This window comes from Poecilia latipinna, unplaced genomic scaffold (assembly GCF_001443285.1).
Source record: "Poecilia latipinna isolate Pla-1442-1.1 unplaced genomic scaffold, P_latipinna-1.0 Scaffold2948, whole genome shotgun sequence".
NCBI lineage: Eukaryota > Metazoa > Chordata > Actinopteri > Cyprinodontiformes > Poeciliidae > Poecilia > Poecilia latipinna.
In genome coordinates, this window is record NW_015115564.1 from 52,458 (window position 1) to 64,901 (window position 12,444).

A 12,444-nucleotide genomic window follows, 5' to 3' on the forward strand; every position below is an offset into this window, starting at 1 on the left:
TCCAGATTATTACCATGTGAACAAGAAACCAACAACAAACTGCTGTTCTCTCTGTACATGTGTGGGTTTTCTCGGGGGTCCTTCAGCTTCCTCCCACAGTCCAAAAACATGACGGTTAGGTTAATTGGTCTCTGAATTGTGTGTGTGTGTGTGTGTGTGTGCATGGTTGTGTGTCTCTGTGACACGCTTATGGTGTGACCAGACCAGTGTGGTGACAAAGATACCTGGAGACAGGCACTGGACCCTCGTTGACTCTCTGCCTGGAAAAGTGTAGAGAATGAATGGATGGATTTTTCCATGATGGCAGGCGAGACACAATATTGTCTTGTATTTCCGTAAAGTGAGCCGTTTTACCATAATCAGTCTGTCAGCCAGCAATGTAATCATTACATTACATGACAAAAGTCTAACAGAAATGAAAAATGCAACACTGCCTTCACTTCTTCACTTGTACATTATCATTATAATTTCAGAAAGTTTCAAAATTGTGGAAAAATTGTGTGCATGTTTCACACAAGTTATAAATGTGGCAGGGTTCACATTTTATTAATATTCTGGCGATCATCAAAATTTTGAATAGATGCTCTGATTTTAGCTGATTGACTTTCTTTGTCTGGCGTTTGCTGTAATCTCTTTCTTGAGTCACATAAACATGCAAGGAAAGTGAGGTATTTATTTCTGCGTTAATCCTGCCTGACATTTACAATTACCACAGTGTTTGGTTGCAGCCGAGTCTTGCTTTAATAGCGTTGTTGACTGTCAAGCCTGGTTTAGGTCTCCTTAGATCTCAGCCCTGCTTTCATAGGGGCCTTATGGATTGTGTGTGTATGGTAAGAGGGGGTGTGCAGAATAAGGAAACCATGAGTGCAGAAATACGATTCAAACTCATGCTTCCATTTCGCAGGTTTAAACAAATACTAGCAGGGCCCAGATTGCTTGTGAAGGAGACTTTGGTGGGATTTTTTTTTTTTTTGTCATTGTCAACACGCGCACCTGCAGGCATTTTGAAAGACGTTTTGCTGGCCCGTTGAGGAGTGACATAAAACCACGGGGAACTCATTGTGTTAGAAATTATAAAACCTTTCCACTTCCGATGATTGTTATAAGAGGGAAAAAGACATTTATAAGTCAAGCCGCATGGGTTGGGTTTTCATGCTCTGTGATTCTGACTTCCTCTCCACTTACAGCTGGCCAAGCAGTTCAGGGAAGCGCCTGGCATAACGTACTAATTACATGAACAGTGAGCAAGTCAAAGACAGACAGACTGACTCATGGGGGCTGTCAGACATTTTGTATTGATTTTGTAAGATGATATTGTGCCCAGATGGGGGCATTACATTGTTAATCTACCAATGGATGAACAAACGTATACTGTATGTCTTTGCTTCTTTGTTAATTTCACATTATTTATTAGATGAAGTAAGTGTGTGTGGTGCGCATATCAGGGGTTTTTGTTTTATTTGCCAAGAAATGTTGAATGTGCCATTAAAAAGATAAAATCTTAATGTAAAATTTGAAAATCTACAAATATTTGCTTTACGTGTAATCTATTTAAGTCAGAAATGAACACTCTGAGGTCAATATTGGGCAAACCCCACAGTAAAACAGAAAAAGTACCTTAGAGTTATTGCTGTTTCAGCCATCCTGCATGTCTGTGGGTGTGAAGTTCCCATCTTTTAGATGATGGTTGAATCCTGTAATCTCAAACACACACTCACTTAATTTAATAGTACACAGCATTCACTTTCAAAATTTGGCACATGGTTCTAGACTTCTAATTTAAATGTAATATTTTTGCCTTTAATAAAATGCTTTCCTCAGTCTTATCTCAATGTCTTATCAGGCATTCAGATAAATAACCGAAACAATAACAGCCTAACAAGGTTGTAGACTCGTCATGTTCCAAGGACTGAAAAACTTTCGCTGGCCCGGTGCATGAAGACAAGTTTGCTTTAACAAACGGACCTACAAGGACTGAGAAGTGACTTATAGGACAGTTTTGTAAGTTGTAGTTCACATCAAATGTTTGTAGGCTTTATGTCATCTGTCATTTGTAAGAACATATAATTTTCAGTTTAGTATGCAATAAAGATTTGGCATGAATTAATTTTTTTATCATTGACCCAAACTAAAATTCTTCACTAGTACATGTTGCGTGGAATAAATCTCACACTGACTGAGGGCATCTTGCCGACTTTCCCTCATAACAGAGGTATACTCATCAAAGGTATTGTAATAATGTGATGGTCTGCTAACTCCCCACCATTTTCAGATGGAACATATGACGAGACATTCTTGTAAAGTTCCAATCTGTTCAAATGAAACCCACATAAACTACACGCTTCCACCTGCCATCTGAAATAGAAGGTGGTAACATCAGAAGGAACATTTAATTCATGTTAGGCAGATTCTTTTCATAGCTGCAGTTCTCAGCAAGCTTGCAGAGCTCTGTTAAAATTTCATAACGTCATCCCCCTTGGAAAGAACTGGAAAGAGTTCCATTGTTATTTACGATATGAAAATCAATCTCACACTGACGTCAGAAAATGGAAGAATTATTCTAGTGTGTGTCGGATGTCATGATAAGAGGACAGTTTGAACAAAGGTCAAAGATATCTGGTCATATGAACTCTCATCATGGATGACAAAAGATTAGACAATAACAATGCAATAAATAAAGGCACATTTCTGGAAGTTTTATTCAAATCATACAAGATAAAGGAAAGTGGGTAAACTTGTTTATTACAGGTCATTGGAAATGGATTCATGCTGCTTGAACTACATCACATTTTGTCCACAAACTTCAAGAAATTTAAATGACACAAAGTGAGACGCATGTGATGTGGAAGACAAAGAAATATCATTTTACTAGAGTGTCTTAAAAGGCACTTATAAATTAATTACATATTTTGTTTTCCTATATGTAGAAATTGAAGTAAATTCTATATGAATGGAATTTAGCCCGTGCATAGACGGTGGCCCACATGCTGGATAGTCACACAAGCATAAAACCATGAGTTCTTAGATTTCAGCTTGTCACTCTTCACAGTGGAATTGAAAATATCTAAACATCCCTTCCCATATGAAACTGGACCTCGGATTTTATTTAAACTTTGCATATTTCAAACTGTTTCACTCATTCTACCTCTGCAGAGCTCGAAAAACCCGGCTGACAGCCTTTATCCCTATCTGGCTGAAATCAGAAACTAGTCATCACAGTTCAGACCATCTGTTTACACCAAGACAAGCTGTAGAGCTTATACTCAGGGTTACTCAACACTGCGTGGCACTGTAGCTGAATACCAGTATAAGAGAGCAGACACATTGATGGTGAGAACAATTGACAAAACTGTATAAACGCAGTGCATTACCGGGCATATGTTTTAGTTCTCCAAGACGTCACTCTAAGGTGCCAAGCTGCAAATTTTAGAAGAAGGTTCTGCTGGTGAAACCCAGATCAAAGTTAGACATTTCATAATTCCACTGAGTATGTGCATCACTTTCACAGGTTCTGTTATTTTTTATACAATTTTATAAAAATAAAAAAAGATTAAAGGTAAAATCTGGGTGCACCTGCTTAATTACCATATTTAGATTATTTTACAATAACTGGGGCAATAAATATAAAAGTACATCATACTCAGTTTTTATTCATTAAAACATCTGTTAGATTACAGTGAGGCTTAAAGGTTGTTGAGAGAAAAACAAATTGTATACCTCTAAATATTCAAAGCATTAAATTTAAGTTGGGTTTGGGACTTGAAAACTGTTCATTACTTTCTGTGCATAGCATACATACCCAAAAATAATCAGGGAAAAGTATAAACTAAAATTATTATGGCACTGACAAAAGCTTAAACAGCAACTATAAACATCAAGATAAATCTGTTTCTCTGCAAGACATTATTTTTGGTAATTATTACTTTAAGTTTTGACATCAATTCTGACAAACCTGTAGGAGTTTAACTGCATTTCTACACTTCACATATTTTTAGTTTTGTAAATGTTTGTTTTATTTATTTTTCCTTAGGATCTACCCAATTAAGTAGATGCTGATAATATTGAATGATTTCAAGTCAAATCAGCTTGGCGTAAAATGCAAATATAAAATATATCATTGTGTCAAGGAACGTCTGAACGTATGCCACGTGAAATTTTATGGCCAAACAATTCTAATTTGGTGCTTTGTACAGTTCTTACTTTGTTAAATTCATGTAAATGAAAACTGCTGTTTTAGTTAGTGCTTTTATGGCTGTATTTAAACTTTTCACATCCAAATAAATTGTTTAAACTGTATTTGTATGTATTTTTTTTATCTACTTTCACCTAATATCAGGCTGATGAGGACTTATTGAAATATAAAATATCATAATAAATGTTATGCTCAATTCCTCGGTTACAATGTCCCCATCCACTGGCTAATCCCCCCTTTGTTGTAATTGCATGGTAAAGCCATTATCTCTGGATCCATGGTAATCATATTTACAATCTGCTCTCTGCTGTGATTGTTGAACTTTCTGACGATGTGCGCTTAAAGAAATGAAATCCTGGCAGCAGTGAGGCTGCAGCTGCTTCCCACTTGTGGGCTGAACTTAAACAAATTTCTTCTCACTCTGGGGCCTATACGATGGAGAGTTAAGTTCTTTTAGATGACTTGTCATTTTGTTCCTATTAACCTACGTTAGGTGTTGATGTTTTAGTCCTCGAGATGAAAGACTGACTCCAGCACTTCTCCGTGACAGTGGAAAGAGAGAGACGGAGGGAGTCGCATGAAAAGAAGAGGGAAAGCACTAAAAGAAGGCGAGTAGTTAAATGTTGACTCGCTGTAGTGAATCAGGCTTTTCAGTGAAACTGTACCGTGCTTTGTGTGTGACTGATGGATGTCAATGTGCTTTTATGTATTACTGCCCAGACATGCATAGGCAGGTTTGTCTCAATGATTAATTTACTTTTGAAAACGCATGTTGACTTTATTTACCCCTTTTGCAGGATTTTCAATTTTAACATTTCCTGTCACTTAGTCTTATTCATAGCTTCTGGAACACATTATTAGAAGCAGCTAACTGCTTAACAAATTTAATACATATATTTCTAATATTCAAAGTCGATCCAGTTGCACAAGAAAATATCATTTCTCTTTTTTCCTAAAAATCGAACATGTATAAGGGACACTAGAGTAGCATCAGGGGAAAAGTTGCTACCTGAAAAGTTTAAACTGAGGTACTCGGCAAAAGTTTCCACAAAGTTAACATGTACATACAAATGTGAACAAATATTTTTATAACCAGCAAGCCTTGTTAAACATTCATAACGACAAATGGCAGTAATGTTTGCGGTGACACGTTGCTTGCGAAAATTCATGACCCCTAATTATTGCACCATCAAGCATAGATTGCCTTCTAATTTATCAAATATAGCGTGATAATAGGAGGTAGGCTGTGGATGAGTTCGCTTTGCCACTGCTCACACGTAAACATTCAAGTTTGATTCCTAGGAATATATATTCCTCTTATCTCCTAATAACATTAGATTTTCTAACAGTTATTTCCCCTGAACTTTTTTGTTTCGTCAAAATGTAAAAAAGTTTTATGTTTTGGCATAAAACCTAGACATAAAATTAATATATTAATCAAATAATATATTTATTAAACACTAATATATTTTGATAATGTTTCAGTTGATAGACCCACTCAAAAGTTGTACAATGTGAAAACAGAAACAAAATTATAGATTAAAAGTGAATATGCATTTGTATTCGGTCAAAACTGTAGAGATGGAAATTGCAGAACAGTCTTCTTTACAAAATCAATTGATCTCACTCAGATTGGATGAAAAGATGTTTAGGTCATTCCACAGGCATTTAGTTGGTTTCTGGTCTGTGGATCTCTGCAGCTCCTCCAGAGCAACCGTGAACCTTTTTCCTGCTGCAGTCATGCAGGTGACTGGGTCAGTTTTGGTGCACAACCATGTCGTTGAATGGGTGCAGATGGGTTGTACACTTTAAATTTGTACATGATGAATTTAGCATTGCCTCATGTCATGTTCACAACCTTGGATTTTGTTTCATAAGGTAATTCAATTATAGGTGAGCATTTCTCAATGAACTTATTGTCTCCTTGTCCCAATAATGCTCAGCCTGTTTGCCAATTTAGGTAAATAAAATTTTACTCTGTGAAAAAAGCTGATTTCTAACACAAAGTTTACCATTTTAAAACCTCTGAATCTCTGATTCTGCTTTGACCACTCTTTCAGGTGTTTCACATCTTGGGATTTTCTTTGTTGTGCTCAAAACAACCAATGGTTTTAATCCCAATTTGAAACTAAATATGCTGTTCATCACCACACATAATTTTGGAGATACAAAGACATCATAAAACTTAAAGAATTATAAAACCATTATATTAAAGGTTACAGGAGACATGGAAAACAAAAGCTTTGAAAACCTTGGAATAATGTGTGACTGGGGCAGTAGTCACAAAAATCATAACCACGGCTTGTACTTATTTTCATTGTTGAGTCAAGCAGAGGCCAAATTATCGGTGTATAAAAGAAAGCTTACGTCCCACGGTTGCTCCAGTCTGCTTCTGATAATAGCTAATCCAACTGTCAATTAATGTCAAAGTGGAGGTACACTTCATTCCCAGCTAGGACCTAACAAGGACCAGACTGTCTTTTTGTTTCATTCTCTTTCTTTCCTTGTTTCTTTCTTTCTTTCTTTCTTCCTTCCTTCCTTTTTTCTTGTGTGTGTGTGTGAGAGAGAGAGACTGAGAGAGCAAGGGACAGAGAGAATTGTTTGGTAAATATTGAAGGCTTCCCTTTTCATGTTTAAACTTGGTCATCAGCTCTACGCTTTAGGAAAAAATGTCATAATACCTTGAATTTGGAGCCTTATTATCAATGTTGTCAGCATGACAAACGGAAACACAAACTCTGACAAGCCCCTTACCTGTCACTCTGAGGCCTCAAAAAGTTCACTTGACCGCGACGTCTGAAGCAAAGTCGGGAGATCAGTACCAGAGTCTCTTCAAAAGTTGTTTGAAAAAAAGAGAAGCAGAATACAAGAAATGATTGTTCAAATGAAAGAAAACATATCTTTCTTTCAATAAAATACAAAACGATAAAGGAAAAAGTCGTGCAAAATTGCTGTGCTTTGATCAGAGAAGAGAGGCGAGTGTGCTGCTTGATTTCGTTTTGGACAGGATGAATAGTTTTCTTTGATCGTATTAAAAAGGATGGCGTGCTGGAGACCAGGCCTGTGTAAATCCCGTGTTAATGTTTGATGCATGCTTTGAATCCGACTATGCTTATTAAACATGAATCAAAGAAGATGTTGAATCTAAGATCGTGTGGTGTGAAGATGAAGATATTTATAGTTGGTGTAAACTGACTAGCTATTACAAAGAATTGTAGCTGATGCAGCTGGCATAATGTTGGCTGCTCTAATGTGTCAAGGTTTTGCCTCCTTAAGTTTCTCTCAGTATGCAGTTTATAACTAAAGCTGCGAGGGTGCAGCTGTGTATAGGAAGTTGCAGTTGCTTTGTGTGGAAGTTCTTAGAATCAAATGTCTAAGGTTTCTTTGAAGGTTAACTTGGCACCACTTATCCTGTCCTTAAAGGTATTCACAACTCTTAAACTTTTTGAACATTTTACCACTTACGACTACAAACTGCATCATGTTTTATTAGGATTTTACGTGATTCACCAATGCAAGCTTTGTGTAATTAGGTGAAAGAAGCATGGATACATTTATTTTATTTGGTATTTTTAAATTTATTTAATCTGAAAAAATAGGTGTGTGCAGTTATAGTCAGCCTCTTTTAATCAATACTTTGCTTAACATTTTGAGAAAAAAAAATGAAATCCCTGACCTCTCTGGTGTGTTCCTTGGTCTTTTCCTATGTCTTCTATGTTTTATTTTTTTTTATTTTCTGCATATAACATGCAATGATCAAATCTTAGCATCAAACTGTATGGCTGAAATAAGAATTGAGCTTATGGAGTGGAAAAATAAATCTCACCAATTAGTCCACTTTTTCAAAATTTTCTCCGAAGATCAGACACAGAGAAACGTACGCTATGAGGTGGTTCTTATTTTTACCAATCTTGAATTTATGCAGGAGTTACAAAATAATCTACTTGCCAGCCACAGGAGGAACAATAAAAACATCATACGGAGTTCCAGTGCAGACGGCCAATTGTTCCCCTTGCATGCAGAGGCATAATTTCCACTGGGAGAGCCCTGAAGGTACAGCCCTCTCACTTTTCAAAATAACACGGTTTCCCCCTTAGCTTTATAGATTCCAGTTGATTTTCATCCCCCTTATTTTCTCTGAACTACTGCAGTGCCTGTTGTCACTCTCTTTTATGGTGTTACAGTACCTATCTTTCCAAGACTTTTGTTTGCCTTCCAAATCTCTTAGCAAGAGCTGCAAAGTGGCAATGTCTTCATGCTGTTGCTTTGCAGCAAGCTCCTGTGTTCTGATCTATATTGCACTATCACTTTCTGTGTAATTTAGTCCATAAGCCCACGTTAGGTTAATTAGCCCCTACCAATTCTTTTTAGGTATGTGTGTGTGCATGTTTTCCTGTCATGTGTGTCTCTTTCTTATGACAGTTATGCATTCAATTCCAGTTTCCTCATCAATCAATGTGCATGTAGCCTTGTATCTGTGCATCAGTGTATGAATGAGTTTGCGATACTGACTAAATGTGGTTGTAGTTTAAAGTGCCATATTAATTGAGTCCTGCAGGGCAGCATTAAGCAGGTATAGAAAATGGATGGGTGGATATGATTTCAACATGCACCTTCCACTTTTTATCTTAGCCACATTTACAGAACAAGTTGCTAACGAAACCTTTTTAAAGCTACATGTACAGTATTTACTGTGGCTCTACATGTATAAATCAGCCTTTTAACTGGACTAAAAAACATGTCATGGAGCATTGTACAGTAGAAAGGATGGTATTTAAATTGAGCAGATGGAGGTTGTATGATGTTTAAACATGCAAGCCTTGCCTCGCATAATATCAGTATGGAGATGGTTCCCCTGTGGACTATTGTAACAACATCACCCCAAACCGCCACACAGCCAAGGTGGCATCTGTGACTGACCACGGCAAAACCAGGAACAAGTTTCCCCGGGGGCTTTTGGAGCTATTTACAGATTCTGAAAGTGTGGATGCTTAGCTTTCCAATGTCAAATAAATAGAAATAAAAGAAAAATGAAGCTATGACCATTTCAATGCTGGCACTCTGCAAACAAGATTAGTGAGAAAACGGGTTGGCTCATGATCCCAGCCTGAGCGCCAAGACTGGCGCATGTGCATAAACCTCTTTTGACTGTTATGTGGATTTGATGACTTATCAATGAATTTGGCCCAGATCTAAACGCTGTCTGGGGAAAAACCCAACTGGTTAATGTCATAGTATTGTCAGGACAGCTGCAGCAGCGCAGCACAGATCTGCGTGTGGCGATGTGTTGGTCTCCAGGTTGCAGCAGAGCAGACTTAAATGTATGATGGCCAAAGAGGTCTTTCAAACCCATCATAACATGTTAAAAAAAAAAAAAAAATTGAATGCATTTCACAAAAATTAGTGCTATGTATTGTAATTGTGTCCAAAAAATAAAAGTTCTGAAACCCACCTGGTGAAAAACTGAAAAGTTCTCCTGCAGACGCAAATGCCTCAGATCAGATAAGTGGTCCAGGTGTGTTTTCTTCCCACCAATATCTTCTGGTGGATGTTTCCATCTCAGACGTTAGGATGTCTGCCATAGCTTTAAGATGCTCGTGTTTTCTCATGTCCTGCCGCTCTCTTTCTTCTGCTGAAGAATCTATCCTCACGTTGTACGTGAACTCTGGTGTCCCAAGTGGAGATTTCGCTTTTCTTTTCTGGCAGGTATATAACTATGTTATATAGTTATATATAATATATAAACATATTTTCAACACATTATGTTGAAAATATGTTTTTTTTTCCTCTAATCACAAAGGCAAAGGATAAATTAGACAGAATTGATGATGTTAGAGTAAAGCTTCATAAAGGGGGAACAATTCTAGCATATATCATGGACTTGAATTTCAGTTTACTCTGAGATGTCAATAAGTAATTTGACACTGTTTCTCAAGATGTCAGAAATGTCTTAAGCTTGTTATGATGTAAATCCATGGGATACTAACCATGACTGAATTAATGTCTACCAGATGATTAATAGAAGCAATAAATGAAAGACCACCATGATGGTGACACTGAAGGCAGGATACAAGGAATATTAAGCACTTTCAAACCATTTTCATAGACCTCTCTTGTCATCTCTGAAATTAAACAAAATTCAATGCCAGGCGTCAATGAAAGAGCCGTTTCTCAAAAACGTGTAAGCCATGTCAGCCTTAGGTTTGTTGAGAAACTGCACAGCATTGTAGATCAAGTTGTTAAAACAAAATTTTCTGAACATGCTAATTCCTTATGACCATAATGGGCGAGTGATTCAGTGAGTGAAATTAGCATTTTTAGAGGCATTTTGCAGTTCATGTCATAAAGTATACTGGCATATGGTGAATAGCTGTTCACTGTTCTCTTAGAGTGATGGAGGAGACACATGGTTCTATTAGCACACCACATGTTTAATCCTGTTTGACATAAAAATAAAATGCATGCTTGAATAAACAAAACGTGTTTATATCAGGAGTACTCGATGTCAAACAAGCCCATGAAAAAGGGATTTTTTTTTCTGAGTCCAAATTTCACTCAGTTCTTTTTGTGCTTCAGTGTTTTCCTTTACATGTGTCCTCACAATGAAGAAAAGAATCCGTCAGATGCCAAAACAATGTCAGTTTCTACTGTCGTAGCTGCATTTGAAACTTACCATTTATGGAGATGCAAACTAAAATGTATACAGATCTTTAAGCTAAATGGCACATCTAACCATATCCAAAATCGAAGAAAAACAAAAGTCTCAGCATTTGCTTTTGGTGTTTACTTGATGTTGTATAACTGTTCATCACTTAAAATGGATTTCTCTTTCTAAACCAAACACATGACGGAAAAGTGAAAGTATTTACGGTGCTGCAGTAGACCAGTCTTGCTTCCACCATGTTGGGTCAATTTACCACAATCAGAATGAAGTGTTTACATGCACACCATATTATCTCTCGCATTTGGATTAGAAATTCATTCCAATTGATCTGAATCTGATCAGAATATTCTGATTGGGGTGTTTACACTTTTTTTTTATTCTGATCGACCGTTTATTGTAAATACTTCTAGCATGTAAATGTAATTACTGTGTTATTGCCCCCCCATCGCCGCCATCACAATCAGGTTAAGAAACACTGATGTAATACACAGAATGAAAACAAAGCGATAAACAGAAGTTAAGAACCACAAAACCGACCAAGTAAAAGTTTTATCCAAAATTTCAGCAATGTCCTTCGTTTAAAATGAAGGACCAATTATATAAAAGTATATAAAACCATAAAATATTTACGGTTCAGTTTTTTTTTCAGTTTAGGAGATGGAAGAATCTGCTTCTCTTTGCTTTGAGTAAGAAATAAACTTAAGTCAAGCCTTTCCATTCTCTCCTTGTCTAAAATGACTGAACTACAAACAGAGACATAACTCTGTTGCAAAACACTTCTCAGATTTCTGCATATTTTCCACATGTCCTTTGACATGGCCTCTCAGATCCACAGAACCCTTCAGTAAATCACCACTAACTTAGAATACAGGCCTGGTTCTTGGAATAGTGAAGAAATACAAAGCCCTTATGACCTCTCTAATGCGCCACTGTCCCGTGAATGTGTAAATCAGTCTGCCGACGCTTTCCCAAGGCTGCTCTCAGTCAGAGGGTCAGGGACAGAGAGGATGTAACCTAAAAGGTCACCGGCAGAGAAAGTTGTTCAGAATCAAGAAACTCGCTAAGGGACTCAGAGTTTAAGAGGAAAAACATGTGATGAAGGTCCTTTACATCCAAACAAATAATCGGGACAGGATTTGGGAGATGAATGAACTTTGGTGTATAGGTAGGAAGCATGAATCTGTAAATGATTTAGCTCTTGTTTATTTTAATCAAAGTTTGATTCCTCACATACTACTAGAAGTTCTCCTTAATTTTCTTAGGTTTACAGTCATATTCATTAAAGTGGAATACATGTGCTGCTCAGGCTCATCTGTCACTTTCAAGTACCTCTTGAAAATAACATTTCAACAGGTATTAAACATACTTTGCAGTGAGCCCACATTTGTGTTTCAAATATATATATATTTTTTTTATTGGTTTGATGTAATATTTAAATTGTTAATTATTTTTTTTTATTTAATTAAATCAATATTTTGACCAGCTCTCAGAGGAAAATGATCATAATTGACAGAAATGAAGACTCTGAAGATTCCATCTGTGTGTAATAAATGTATATTTACTTAGTGATAAAGTTCCTATAATAAAT